The 15,601-nt window shown below is 42.5% G+C and overlaps 1 protein-coding gene across 1 annotated transcript in view; it reads right to left on the bottom strand.

The window, feature by feature from the left end:
* The window catches only part of CDH4 (cadherin 4), a 468,444-nt gene that overhangs the window by 24,272 nt on the left and 428,571 nt on the right, over positions 1 to 15,601 (bottom strand). The window lies entirely within an intron of this gene.

Here is a 15,601-nt window from a genome sequence, read left to right as displayed (position 1 = left end):
TCCCAAATTTTCAACTGTCCTCATCTCTCAGCATCGCCTATTAGCAGCACTTGCAAATCAACACTCTGATTGACATATGGCAAATTAAACACTGGGGAAGCGATGGGAGCGGCTGGCTCTGAGTCTGCAACCGAAATCCTGGCCCCAAACTGCAGGAGCAGAGCACTTCTGAAAATCTGGCCTTTGGTGTGCACAAATGCCAGGTTATGTAAATGATAATAAATCATTCCTTTGTTAGCACAAGAGTCCCTTTCCACTCCTAACCCATACCCATCCGTTGGAGTCTTTCTGTTATGTGCGCTTATATTTAGTATATATTATTCCACCACTGACAGCAAAAATATTCAATCTGCCTTATGTTAATGTAAATTTAAATTTGCCCTTTAGTGGTATCCTGAATGGCATTTTGTCCTCTTTTCTGTTATGCACCTGTCCTAAACAAGTTTTCATTAGTGAATGCAGATGGCATCTCTTCCCAGCCATGCTGAGTGGTGGGGAAGAACAGTGGGAAGCTGCGGGATAATTCTAGTTCCAGTACATGCTACAGCTCTTCTTTTCTCTTTTATTTCCCATGATTTTACTTGTTTTTTACCCATTCTCTTGGCCAATTTGGAATCTCTGCGGCACACAGCTTAAGCAGGGGAAATATCATATGGAAATTTATCAAAAGCCTCTTGAAAAATCCATTAGATTATGTCATATGTACACTCCTATTATCAACCTTGTCTGAAACCTGCTCAAAAGAACTCAAGGAGATTAGTTAAGCAGGATTGTCTCTTACTAAATCCACACTAGTTATCGCCCGTTACATTAAATTAATGTTGTATGGCATGCCAGCAATGACAAGTTGATGAGCTCCCAAGTCTCTTTTAGGAGATGGCTGCACTGCTAACATCAAGGCATCACATGGTAATTTCAAAGGAGCTAAGCACTTCGTGCAAGCATCTCAGCTCTTTGACCTAGGACCACAGTTTTTCGTCCGTTACTACCAGGCTTATGCGTTGCAGAACTAAACAGAGTTAACTCATCAAGAGCAAGCCATCAGTTGTATTTAAGACATTTAAGAGGGCCAGTCCTACAGGCTGCTGAACACCTTTAGCAGATCATAACCCACGTGCTACCAATGAGTTTGGGTTACGTGGAAAAATCCAACACAATCGCCAACAGATTTTACAGCAGCTTCTGTAAAAGCCATCACAACATCTGTTTTCAGCCTGTAGTGATAAAGTTTACTACAAGATGTGTTTTAAAAATATGAGGTATATAAAAAATTATAAATACACAAGCACATCTCAATATAAAGCCTGGAGGAAGATCGCAACAGTCCATAAAGCTTTTCCGTTAGGGTAAAAGTCACAATGCTCTGCATACACTGAGCAATCCAGGAGTTCATCCTGTTGTTGATACCTATTAGGTATAGTTAGGGAATGATCAGTCCTATGCAGCATTGAGGGCGGATATTGTCTATTATGCTTATAAAGCCAAATATTTTTCTGATGAGAACAGAGTACAAACACAGGAATCAAAGGAGCCATCCAAAGCTATTCGGGTTAAGAAGCAAATCTTGGCAAGACGCACCATGAAGAACAGAACAATTTTCCTCAGCTATAGATCAGCAGCTCCTGGGAATCCAAACCGGAGCCTGTCTTTCCTCCTTCTAACACTCCCCCACTATCATTATTATAAGTAAATGCTGTAATGTGTATTGTCCACAATTGTCTTTACCCTTAATAAAATTAAGTAATGACATTAAATTACATCTGCTAAAGGAAGGATGGCAGCTCAAAGCTACCCACACTTCTTTAATGTCATTCCCTCCCTACCCTGGAGTAATTTAGCATAATGAACAATGCCATCTTTCACTATGCTGCTTTCCAGCATTCCCTGTGCTGTAAGTTCTCTTTCATAAGATTACAATTGATTTTCAAATAAAGAGGAGTATATCTATTCAAACAAAGTAAAACAATGGGCAACGGAGGAGCTGCTGGAGTAAACATAAGATTGATAAAGCAGTACTTGACTTATACTTGTAGCATTTACTCACATTCCCCTGTATTTCATTTAGCTTCACTTTCAATTGTTGCATTTGAAGTCCTTAATTTCCAGAGTGCTTTTTTAAAGAACATTCACAAGGATTTCTATGGCTGATTGTTACACACTTCGCTTCCCTTCTCAGATAAGGATTTGTTCTGAACCTGGCATGGTCTTAAATCCTTCAATACTGTAGGGTCTTCTTTTTTCCCCTCCCTTAAACGCCTGTGCTGGCAAAAGTCCTTCTCTCATTCCACTGGAGCTGCCCTGTCTGAAGTCATGTCTTGCTGAAAAAGTAGTAATTCATTCTGATTTTCAGGTTGCATCAGATTATACTAAAATTGGTTAATCCCAGAGTTTGTCTTTCATCTCACTTCGTACCTGACAGCGTATAAACACGCAGACAAACACCAGTCTAGAGGAGAAAGGGATTGATGTGGGGGGACAAATGATGAATTCACACAATGACTTGATTTAGTGCAATAAATCTGGAGTCTGGGCGGTGAAGCCACGCACAGCAGAGTAAAACCAATTAGCTCACTGCAGCCACTCCTAGTGAGGTGTGGAATTAAGATGGATGAATACAAAGATAATTATTCAGGCTTCCTTCTGAAGGGAATTCCTTTTTTCCAGTGTTCTTACTTTTTTCTAGCTGGTTTTGCTGAAAAGCTGTGAAAGCAAGACTTGTTCACATGAATGTCTTCAGGAAAGATTTTTGTGTTGTCTCCAAGATTTGCTAACGATGACACAACATTTGTTACAAGCAGATGTAGTTTACGAAGGCTGAATTGCCTAGAGAAATAGTGTTTTATGACCTATAGCTATGGATTAAAGCAGAAGAATAAGGGCATCTCAGTCCTCTTATTAGACTCTGAGCCCTTCCCCTGACAGCTATGACCGCTGCAAAGTGCTGCATCTTCTCTCTAGGTCCCCTAGGTTGAGAGAAACCGCAATGAGAGTGAGCACACATGTGCACGTGGCGTGGGGTGTCCCATCTCTCACCGCTTTCTGCCGCCAGGCCACCTCGTTACGCAGCAAGCGCTGGATACGAGGCGACGTGCAGGCGGGGAACCCAGCACACAGGGCTGCATTTGCCCACGCAAACTGTGGGAGCAGGCACCCTGCCTGAATACCGAAGCCCAGCTCCTCCACGCTTAAGGGCATACTCCCAAGCAAGGGCTGGCATGCAAGCCAACTGTCTACCTTTGCCGCACGATATTTAACGAAGACACTTGAATAGCAGGCAAATTAATAAACAACTGTGGTCTGGTTGCAGCAATCTGTGTAAAATGGAAAAAAAAAGACGAAAATCTCCTAATAAATCATTAATTGTGATGTGCCTGCCCAGCTGCAGCACGGAAACAAGCAAATGCCATCCTAATTGATTGCTTCTTATTCCATCTTTATAGGCCTGCATTTTTTATTGTGGGGGTTGAGTAAGCCCAGAGGTGTAAAAAACCTCTAGATTGTACTCTGTGTATCTGCCAACTTGATATTTAGATCAATAATCTTCTTTTTTCCCTCCCCTACTCCTACTACCGGTAATTTAGCTTTTCTTCCTAGCAGCCTAATTGCTGTTTTCTTAAGCCTTACTATCAATTCTCTGACCTTTAATTTCCAATATCGTTTGCTGTCTGGATGACTGTACTAGGTCTGCAAGTTATCCTACTCCCTCTGTGCCGTACGGGTCAGACTTGGCTATCAGCTTCTGTGACAGTCAAACAATGACCTCCAGGTTCTCGCTCCGCTATTGCTGTTGTGCAGCAGAGACCACAAGCTCACTCAAATCCCCACAAAACCTCCATAAAGTCAACCATATTGTGCGTGCAAATCATATTTTGAGATGCTCATTCCTTAATCAGGTTTTATTAAAGAACTACTCACTTTGGTGTGTTCTCGAATGATGATCATCCTCTACGTACTGACGTCCTCGCTTTTTTCTGAGGCAGCCCACGGCACCCCTGCTCTGCATTGCACCAGCCAGCAACCCCTGCGTAAGCCTCTTTGCCGTTGGTTTTTCAGGCTCATGCCCACAACATCCCCTGCACTGCAGCGTCCCTGCTTCAACTTCACAGTCACTTGGATCTACTCCACAGTCCATCCACGTATGCGTATCATACTTCAGACTAGTTGTATGCCATGTGGCAAATGCTTCCCAAAACGTTATCTATAAAGCCCAATGCACTCTTGCCAGCTCGCAGTTTTGCTCCGCTGGTATGAGGCCCAGCTGTCACAGTGCTCATTCGGAAATGAATTGCTCGGGCTGCAGGCACCGGCTCGTCGCGGTCGGGCAGGAGTCAGCCTTGCCCAGCTGAGCGGAAGGAAGTGCATGACAATTAGCTCACCAACTTTTAAAGGATGCTTTGGAAGTTCTGCCTTTGTCTTCAGTGGTTTGTGCTATTAAAATGCCTCACCTGCCTGCAAAGGAGCTCTCACAGCTCTATGCATGGTGCGGTGGAGCCAGACCATTCGCTCGTTTATTGGGAGTTTCTACAAGGAACGATGAGCGACGTTCAGCGCGCTCTCAACGTGCTGCTTTCACTTCTGCTGGGTAAGTTTGAAAAACAAAAGTAAGCCCTAAACTTTTACACTTCTGAAGCTGATCTTATGATGGGGTGCAGACAACCGCCATCGTGCTCCTGCAGCTGATGGCAGTCATTGACTTTACGCTTTGTCTTTACTGGTGTTATTTTTTCAAAATCTCAAGTAATGGCTAGTTTTGGACTAAATTACAAGATTTACTCCTTGAATATGAAGACAAAGCAGGAACAGAGGAGAAGAAAGCAATACTCTTTCTTTCAGAAGCAGCGGAAGAAAACCCTCTCATTTCAGACTCTCTGGTGCGAGGAAGGAACGTGCAGGTCTCACTTTCACCTTGGTTCAAAGACTCTTAGAGTACTTGCCAAGAGTTCAGAGACAAGAGCACGTAATAGTAAAAGGATATTAAAAAAAAAAAGAAGTTTGCATGTCTGACAATGAGCACTAATTTTTTTCATTATCAGATGTTACATTCTTGTGACAGTATGAAAAGATGCCACAGAAATGATGACACAAGACACTATTCTGCTGCAAGATAACCATTTCCAGATAAATATATCTTATGAAACGAGGTTCAAAGTTTGCATAGAAATTTAGATATTTTATAAAAATGCATTACAACACAAAGGAGCTTTTTACAACATTCATATGAAAGGTTTAAAGAGAGATTAAAATTATGTCCTTGGAAAGGCATATAGCCTTGTCAAGAAAAAAAAATTCTACATTAACCCCGTGTAGGAAAGTTGTACTTTATCTGTATTTCAAAGGCTATAAAGAACCACTTTAATCAACCTACTTGACTTTGGGGACTTGCACGTCTCACTGAAACTCATGAAATCTGGCATAGTGTGGTTTCCAGAACACAAAAGCCTTTAATCTGTAACCCGGCACTCTTGTACATTCAAATCCTGATACTATCTCCTTGTTAGGAACTAAAATTGTGAATTTATCCAAAATGGGATCTCATCTCATCTAAATGATGTAGCCTTTGCAACAGTGACCTTTAACAATGGTTATACTCAACAAGAAAAGATTTTATGTCAGGAGCCAGTGGAAACAGTATATGTTAAAATTCTGATCTGATAGCACAGCCTTTTATTTTCCAGTTTTAGACAAGAATCCTTTGAACATTTCATTTGCTCTCTTGTCTAACATACCTTTGTTTCTTGCCTACAGAATGAACAGCAGGAAAAGCTAGCTGATACCTTTCTGCAGACTATTTGATTGTCAGGTGTAATTAGTAATGCTATCTTTTAAATAGAGGCATAGATTTTAAAACAGCTGGAACTGCCTACAAAGCCTCATTCTTAAAAAAAATTTATACACATACATTTATATAATAAAACATTTTTGCACAGATACATCATTGCTTTACAGTGGTTGATAGCCCTATGCTTCCCTTCAGCTGCAGAACGAAAGGCTAAGTGACTTGTCCATGTCTCCCGAGGCAGTTGTGGAACTGGGGCTGAGCTGTGTCCTGCCCTCCGCTGCCTGCGTTGGGGCAGGATCCTGAGAACATCATTAATTCATGTGTTACTTGATAAATCCATTAGGTCAGCCTGGATTAGTCTGTCGATCTCCCCAGTGCATTGCCACGTAGCCCTGTGATCCCCGTTGAGCTACTGAAATGGGAAAGCTCCCAGACGGGAAGGCTAGCAGAGAACCGTGCGCTGGGGATGAGCTGGATCACCAGCATGGCTCTTCCCCAGGCTCTGCACCGCGTTGGCTTCAACTGAGGAACCTGAACAGGTTTGTACAGCTGGGGAAAAACAGGCCAAAAGACAACCGGTTGTGAAACTCCACCACCTCAAAGGCCAACAGCAGTTTGGATACGTTGACCTCGAATTGCCGAAGCAGCGCTAGCGTCCCGTGCACCACCCAGCATGGCAGGAGGAGAGCCTTCCAACCTGCAGACTGTGTCACTCGCCCTTACTCTCTAAAATAACAATCTTCCTTAAAAGAGGATGAAATTCATTCGTTGGCATGTCAAGCCTCACATTTCTTTCTCCTTCTTCAAACTGCAAAGTAGCAAGTAAGTGTGCTGTTTTGAACAACACTTTGAAAACATATTTTTCCTGATTTATATGTAAACCGGACTGACAAAAATTGTGTGACAGAGTTCAGCTCCTAAGCGAGCAAAACGTACTCCGCAGGTCTGACTCTGTATTTCTTGGTGAAATGTGTATAGAAGAGGATGTTTCAATTCAGGCACCTGTAATAAAGTTTCATAAAGAAGGGCCTTAAGCTAATAAGTCTGGTTTAGGATTTTCTTATTAACTGCCCACTCCTCATAATGAGTTTTTAATTTTTTTTTTTTCAGATTTTAAGGCATATAAAAGCTGCTCATGTGCCTTTGGGATCTGAAGACAGATATTTGGGAAAGGGAGAATTTTAAGAGTACTGAAACTGAATTTTTTATGCACACTATAATCCTGGTTTTGAGACTTTTAACAAGTTTCCTGCGTAGCACAGCTCAGCCAGTCTGCATGCTGACTCCAGCTCAAACCTCCTCTGCACTGCAATTGAAATCTCTGTTGTTTCCAGATTAGTCTCAGAATTAGCACACACGGGGATTTTTTTTTTTTTTTTAATGACTAGATTCAAACACCACAATCAGATGCTGGAAAACCCACAAGGTCTGGTCATAAACAGGGTTCCTGACTGGACAGAACACCCTTGTAGGAGAAAGGCACTGAAGCATATGTTTTATTCTAAAAGTACTGGTACGGTGGTTTAAAGATGTGATTTTCTGAGCTGGTGCCACGATGGCCAATTTTTTATGTCCTTATTGCTGCATAAAATGTAACGGTAATGCCTGTCGGTGGAGTGAGAACTTGCACCCCCAGGGAGATTTGTGTGCCCCCACCTGCTCCCCTGTGCTGTGGTTTCTACAGGAAGGGAATCAGGAGCGGGGGACATGTCCCTGTGTTGCAGGGGTTGCTGAAGAGCCCCTCCAGTTTGCAGACAAACCCATACGGTTCAGCTGCAGCAGTGCCCAAAGCAAGCAGAGGAAACCTGCCCTTCTGAGCTCACCTTTGGATGGAGTCCCTAAAATCACAGAATCATAGAATAGTTCGGGTTGGAAGGAACCTTTAAAGGTCATCTAGTCCAACCCCCTGCAATGAGCAGGGACATCTTCCACTAGATCAAAATCTGGCCTTACAGAAAAACGCATGCCCGCCTGCTTCCAGTAATTCAGAGCACAGAAGGAAGACTAAATTAAATGCTGTGTAGTTCATCAGACTTGCCACGAGAAAGAGGCTTCTCGCTGAAACTTTGTTTACAACAGGAAAGTCAAAGCACATGTAGCAGAGAAGAGAAATGCAATGAGAAACGGGAGGATATTGGGTCAAAGAAAAGAGGGAGTCACTATATACTTGTAAATTTAGGAAGGAAAATGTTCTTATTTCTTCTCTGTTATTTTTTGGCAATTAATAGTGCATGTTATTGCACTAAGCAGAACAGTTTGGAAAACTCTACCATGCTCAAAAAAAAAAAAAGTGAAACCTTTTAACTGTCCTCTCTGATTTTAACTCTGGCTGTTCTCTGTGTTCTGACCCTTTCTTCTACAATTGGGAAGCGTTAAGACACCCTGGACAGTTAGAAATACTTGATAAGAGAAAATTCACAGCACTACCAAATCCTTTGCTAAACCTCCTTTATTTTTCCCCAGCATGCACTAAAGATTTCATAAGTGAAATGTGCTTAATGAAATTCCAGATATATATCCTCTTAAAATGACATCCCTTGGAAGCAACTGTTTTTCAGGCAACAGAATATTGAAGAATTAAAAACCTGCCGACCCAAGGAAGTTAGCCAACTTCAGAAGGGGATTTATTTCAGTGCCTTGCAATAATGGAGTTACAAAATGTATTTAAATTTCTCAGGCTCGCATCAGTGCCTGAGATGCTGTGTACTTTTAAGATAATGAAATAATCCATTATAAATGGGTATTTGCCTGAGACATCTGGCAGATGTGGAGACATACCTGTCAGGGCTGTGTGGACATCTTGCCTAACCAGGGACCTCCTGGATGGTGTTGGGTGCCTACATTCAGGCAACTGAATTGGGCCCTCCAAGGCCAGGTCTGGGCTCAGAAGGAGAATTAGGATATTTAATATATATCCAAAAGCAGAAAGAGGCACACAATCTAGAAGAAATCATTCAAATTGGAGAGAAATGCTACAGGTGGATAAACGTTAGACAAGAGATGCTGGTGTGGGTAGATATGTGAGATATAGGAGCATTAACATCTGATTTCTCCTTGAAATTTTAGCTTGACCAACACACCAGAGATTATGGGAATGATGTCTAACCCACACACACGTATCAGGTGGTGGAGACCGTGGTGATCTCCATCACAGCACATCACAGAGCAGGAAGGGTATTTCTCTGTAGACGTTTCGTTTGACTACAGAGATTTTGTCAGCGACACCTCGCTGTGTCACACCTCGCTGCACACACGCAGCTCACGTGTGCCCTGGCATCTCTTTCTCACTGGACAATTCCTCCAGAGCACTATGGAAGGCATGGTCTGGGGATGTGGTCTACAGCTTCTCCCTCCAGAGCCCATACACATTAAACAGGGAAGGAGAAGGAGGAGAGAAGTCCCTGGTAAATGAGACATCGCATCAGGAGATACAGCACTGCCAGATGTTGCAAATGAAATGGCTCATGACAAATGGGTTACAGCAAGCGATAGCTGATGGGTGCTGTCATACCCCATGGGTCGGGGGTGGTCTCGCCAGCGTACAGATATCGTCTGTGTTTTGATAATATTAACCCGACGGCGTAAACCAGCAAAACAGCAGGCTAGAAAATCAAATCTCAAAACAAATTATTACGTATCACTACGATGCTGATGATGGATATGCACGTGCTGGTCAACCCCGTTAACGACAGCTACCTAAAAGCACTGTAAAGAATGGGGAACACCGTGCTGTACATTACAGGTGGGCGTATATGCATGAGGTACACAGGCACAGAGGTTGTGCTGTTACTCCTGGATTTCAGGCACTTACGTGCTGAGAAGCAGGGCATGAGCAGCATCGTGGGCTCTACCTCCCGTGCGGTGGTGTAGCTCTAATTGGCTGAGATTGCGCTCTCCAGCATCGAGAGAGGAGGTTATATTATTCTTGATTTTACACCAAGCAGTACACGTGTCCAATCTGAGGGAGACTAATAGAGTATTTTTTTATATCCCCCCCCCCCTTTTTTTTTGGTGATAGAAAATTGAAATTTGTAATGAAACTATCGTTCCCGTTTTTTAAATCACTGGTCTTTGGCAATTTTAAACTCCAAGGCCTGAAAAATTCATTACTACTAACTTCCATCAAGGGTGTTCCTGAAACCAAAATTACTTAATCAACTCAATTTAGCTTCTTGTGTAGACCTAATTCAGAAAAACTTTATCTTCTTGAATTGTTATTGCAATTAATTTCCCTCCCTTCTTTTTCTGCAGCAGACGACATTTCAGTAATTAGATATTTTATAAAAATGAGTTATTCATTCAGGGTAGCTTCACTTTTATATTTGATTAATCATATTACCACTGAGGTCTGGGTTTTGTCTCCAAGGAAAGTTTAATGACCTCATTTTAATCCGTCTTTTAACCACCAGGCAGGTATCAATGAAGAGAAATAAAATTATCTTCTTTTTTCTTTTTATCTCCTTTTTTTTTTTTGCAATCTCAAGATTACATTTGATGTTTTTTCTGTGTGACTGACCCATTTACAAGGAAGAATCTAGCTGATTCCAATTACGTTCAGGACAGAATCAGGCTAAACAGAGCCTTGAACTGTGCCTTAATAACTAATGCTCAGTGTAATGGAGAAGAACCAGAACTGTTTCACCAAACGGCAGTTGGTTTAAAGCACTGTACGTGATTAATTTGGTGATAATTTGAAAATGAATGTACTGAAAGGAAATAAACAAAACAAAAGCCACTGTAAATTTAGGTTTTGATTAATGGGGTCTATTAGTAAGAGACTTCTATCAAGGAGACCACATTTTTTAATATCAATGCATATATACCCACACAATGTAATGGAATAATTCATATAAACCACAATTTATCTGGGAGTAGAGACTTGGATATTATTAATGTCTATTTGCCTTATAAGAGTATCTATCTATGCTTTGAATCTAGCTATATGCATATCTATATTTGTGTATTTGTACATATACATCTTTGTATCTACCTATCCATCTTGCAGACTACACTGAGTAGTCTTGAAGGTATTTCATCCTCCCTGTCATATATGACACCGGGGTAAAGACTTAACAGAAATCACAGAATGGGCTGATGCTCTTTTCATTAAGACATGAGGAATTATTGTTTTCTCATAAACTGAGAAATATCTTTCATTTTAGATGAAAGAGGTGATAAAATAAAGAGCAAAAGTTGAGTATCCACAAGAGAGCATGAAGCGTGCCTTGTTTTCCATAGCATTGCATTGAAAGGGCCTCCAGGCGCTTAAAGATGCTGTGCCTGGGAAGAGCCATACTGCTCACAAAAAATCTGCACCCTGAGTTGGGGATCTCACTCATGTCTTATCAGAATCAAAACCGTGTAGGCATCACATCTCCTAAGCTCTGTTGGACAGGCTTTGCATTTAGGTAGGGATTCCTCTCCAAAAGTCAGTTTGATTCGAAAGGCAGGTCAAGATGTAAATAGTTTCTGTCAAGATGTAAATACTTTCCTAACCACGGCTAACCTGCATGTCTGCAGCAGCAAAGCCCCTGGCATTAGTGTGGCGAGTCCTGGGCAAGGCTGAGACAGGATGGCAAAAAAGAATATTGTTTCTGCTTGTGCTCTCTCCGTTTGTTACTGCTACCTCTTGACCTAACATCCTTAGTCTAATTCATTGTTCATGACAAAGGTTTTCATCAGGACCTGCAATGAGAGGCAGAAAACCCATTTCAATTTATAAACACCGAGTTCTTATTTAGGAAAACTAAACCGATTTGTAGTTTTTAAGATTCACCGACTATATACTTAATTGAAATGCACACAGAATCAGGTAGATGTTCATGTACCCAAAAGCTACTGGGCATATTCGATTCACTCGAATATAATAATTTATTTCAGTTAGACGATGACAGCTCTATAACAGCCCAAGCTTTACCGCGTAGTTCGGCTGAGCTTCGTTTTGATTGGAAAATTGCAAGCGAACACAGTCACCTGTGATTTTCCATGAAAGCACAATTGATTTTTAACGATAAAGCCTGTCTGCAGGACTGTACAGAACTCCTGGGTTTGTTTTCAGCTGTAAAACAACGCAGCCCTGTAAATTCTCTCACCATGGTATTAGGTCTTTCCCCTTGCCAGCTCTGACCTGCGCCGTTCAACTTGATTTCTGCCTCTTGCGACAACTGCCTCTAAATTGCCACGGGCATAATTTTGATGATTTTAAGATACTGTAGCATCCAGGCTAATCTATATTCAAATGTCATTGTAGACTTTCTGAATGGCACAGGTGTAATGATGGGGACCGTGAGATCTGAACGGGCAACTACATATGCAGCTTTAGTCTATACGCTGGGAAATTAGGTACACGGTGCTCAAGATTTAAGCCCTGATCTTTTCCAGATCTGACCATGTGACCAGGTCCTGGGAGGTAGTTAGCTACCCACTTCCACCGGTTTTTCCTGGATCAGCATCACAAGACCTCTTTTTAGGAAGCCCTTGGTAGGCATCCTGGTCCATTTTTCTGTCTGCAGGAAATCCCACTGAAATCCCGTTCCTGCTGGGTTCTCCCTTCACAGCGTAAGATTAATTTGTAAAACATGAGCATGCATGTAAAAGGGATTTCTCATAATGCTCACGTGTACTGAATGCTTCCGGATACACGTGGCTATAAATGTGCTTAGGAAACCCCAAACCGCTGGCAGGCTGACTTGGTTTCCGACTTTGGTTTCCTACCACCATTAAATATCATTTCTCCAAACTAGACCTATTTACATCTTTGCATCACAGTCATTTGGAAGTCAGTATCTTTCAGCCTGAAGGAAGAGCTGAGGGTTTTCTCTGCTACTTTGCTATTTTTGAACTCACCGTTAAAAACAGAGCTCAGCAGGATTCAACTCAGGGGGCTGGAGACCAGGTGAAGCATTCACCCCAAGCTTTGCCACTTGCAAAAAAGTCACATTTTTACAGCTCACATCAGCTATTTCTGCAGCTCTGGACAGTGTTGCTCTTGCATTGGTTGATGCACAGCTATATTTTGTCCTCAAACAGCATTAACATGAGAACAAACGCACACAGAACAAGGAATAAAATTTTGGCTTACGCTTGTTTGCTTTTCCAGAATTTTGGCAAGTTCACAGAGCAGGAGGACTAAGCAAGCGCTACGCCACGGCTGTGAAAAAGACAAATTTGATCCTAGCAAATATTAGTGCTTTTGTTTGAGACACTGAAAAATCTCATCTGGATTACTATATACAAATTGGGTCAGAAGAAAGAAATCTGAGCAGAGCCTGGAGCACAGCAGGGTTAGCAAGATAACCAGGGGCGGAAAGCTGTAACGTAAAAAGGGGTTGGAGGAGCTTGGCTTGCTTACCTTCACAAAATGATCTGCACTAGTATATCAGGGTGGAGATGGGAGAGAAAATGGGAAGAGGAAATCAAAATGGGAGAAGGAAGAACTATTTGTGGTAAAGGACAATGCTAGCATGGCAGTGATGCACTGAGAGCCTGCTTCACTTTCAAATTTCAAAGCACTTCTCGGAGCGGGCTCATTAGCATTTTCCATAGTACTCGGAGGAACCAGAATACCTGCACAGACAAAGGTCAGACATTTTTGGCAGTGCAGCGCCAAAAACAAAAAGCTCTTTTAACTTGGGTCTCTCTCCATGTCATTTTGCTCATGAAGCGCCCAGCTCTTCACTCTGCAGATTTCATTGCTGACTGATTCAGTCCAGTACGAGCCAGGTTACTAACTCAGTGTTACCGTAGCAGCCAGAGATGAGTCTGATCTGACACTATTAATTAAATAGCCCAGTTAAAAACTGGCAAGAACTGCTTTTTCCAATGTACTTGCTCCTCCACTGATTAGCCAAATCCACTTTGTAACTAGATTAACCTTACCCAGCAACACATCCCCTTCTGCTAGAATATGAGCATCTCTGCATGCATAGCGTCATTCTGTACCAGCTACTCTGCTGTGAGTTTACAGCCAGCCTTTGGCCAGACTGCCTTTCCCAGGCCACCAAGAGACACCACTGCCCGGGCGCTGTGAGCCGGGAAGCACCCACCCATGCCCGATAGTCTGGTCCTAAATCTTTAGAGCTGGTCCTAATGGGAGTCAGTGCCAAGATTAGCCAGCGAGGCAGCGTGGCGGGGAAGGGGATGAGGTCTTAGAGCTGCCTCTTTAAAACATGCTCCACTGGATTCAGCCTCGGAAGAGGAGATTCTCAAAGCAGTGCCAAAGGGCAAATTTTAAAGTAGCTTTGAATAAGACCTCCTAAGGCTCAGGAGCTTAAAGAACTTGAATAGCCCAGTTTCTTTTTTTCTTTTCTTTCTTTTTTTTTTTTTTAAAGGAGAGGTTGATTGCCAGGCAGGTTTTCCCAAGAATCCACAAGCTCAACTAATCATGAGCACTTCAGTCCTGTGAAATAATATTTCCCTTACACGGGCTACTATAAAAACAAGTTCTGCACAGTAGGCAAATTTAAAATAACTTTTAATTAACATTTAAGACACAGAAGTCTGATCATGCAAATTCATCTGCATCTCCTCTCTGCGCCTGATTGTTCCTGATTGAACACGATAAAAATAGACTTTGTATGAGTTAAGTGTAGGCATGGATTTCTTTAACTTCTCCTCCCCTCTGATTATGCATTTCCTTAGATAAAGTGGAAACCCTTGGATGGCTATTAACAGTATCATGGGTCAGACTGGAAAGGGCATCCTGCCTGACAGGAGTTAAAGATTTCACTGGAATTAAAGGCATTCCTTCCGTGAGCAAAAAAGATGCCTCCACTTTGCATAAAATCTCACCTGAGACTATCCAGCATTGTTCTGTCTCGGCTGACTTTTAATCTCTGAAATACTGACACTAATTTCAGAGCACCTCCCCTGTATCTGAGGTGAGCATCTGGCCAGAGGCTCAGCTACGGATCTATAGTAATATTGAAAAAACGCAACTCGTCTGCACACAAGAGATAAATATTTGAAGGGAGGCTGAGGAATTTCCACATAATTAAGACAAGTCAGAGGACATGACCCTGTTATGAGTAACAGGGACTCCGGATAACAGAGGGCACACTGATACCAGTACCTTTATCTTGTAACAGTAATGGAGCCAGTTTCCCAGTAAAACTTCCGACAAAGCCTTTGTAACACAGTCCAGTTAACATGTCACTATTTTACACCAGCTGATGATTTTGCAGATGCAAAACCCACCAAAAATGCCATGAAAATGAACTAGCACAACTAATCACTCCCTAAGGACCGTGGAAAACTTGGGCATGGGGGATTAAACTACCCTTTTCTAAGGCACCTGACCCAGAGCCTGCGGGCACGGGCTGGTCGGGCACACCGCGGAGGGAGCGTTACCTCTGCTCGCCCAGAATTTGTACCTCTGCTCTTCGGCAGAGGGAAGAATTGCCTCTCTCCATTTATTTTTGCAAGCAACAATGTCACATGAAGAACACAACACAAAGAGCAGGCTGAAGTCAGAAGGCTAGCTAGCCAGAAGAGCGTTCCCAGGGTCACAGTCCTGCACTAAATCATTCAAATTGCCCAAAATAGCTGCCTATGATGTTTACGGCATTTCACAGGATGCTCCACTCTTCTGGCACAGATCTGATTGCTTCCCACTCCGGGGCAGTCTCTCACGAGACGTTTCCTCACTGTTAGCTGCTCTCTGATGCTTCTCAGCATGGCCAGATAGCATCGCAGAATAAGAAAACATTCACCATCTCAAAAAACAGAGCTGTAAAAGACTAGAGGAGGTCACCTCATCCTCGCTGTGCCCCAGCACCTTGCAGTTTGATGCAGGTAGTCCTGGTTGTCACTACCAGGACTGGT

Source organism: Gymnogyps californianus, chromosome 17 (genome assembly GCF_018139145.2).
Source record: "Gymnogyps californianus isolate 813 chromosome 17, ASM1813914v2, whole genome shotgun sequence".
Taxonomy (NCBI): Eukaryota; Metazoa; Chordata; class Aves; order Accipitriformes; family Cathartidae; genus Gymnogyps; species Gymnogyps californianus.
The sequence above is the reverse complement of the archived record's forward strand: the minus strand, read 5'-3'. Positions and strand labels throughout refer to the sequence as shown.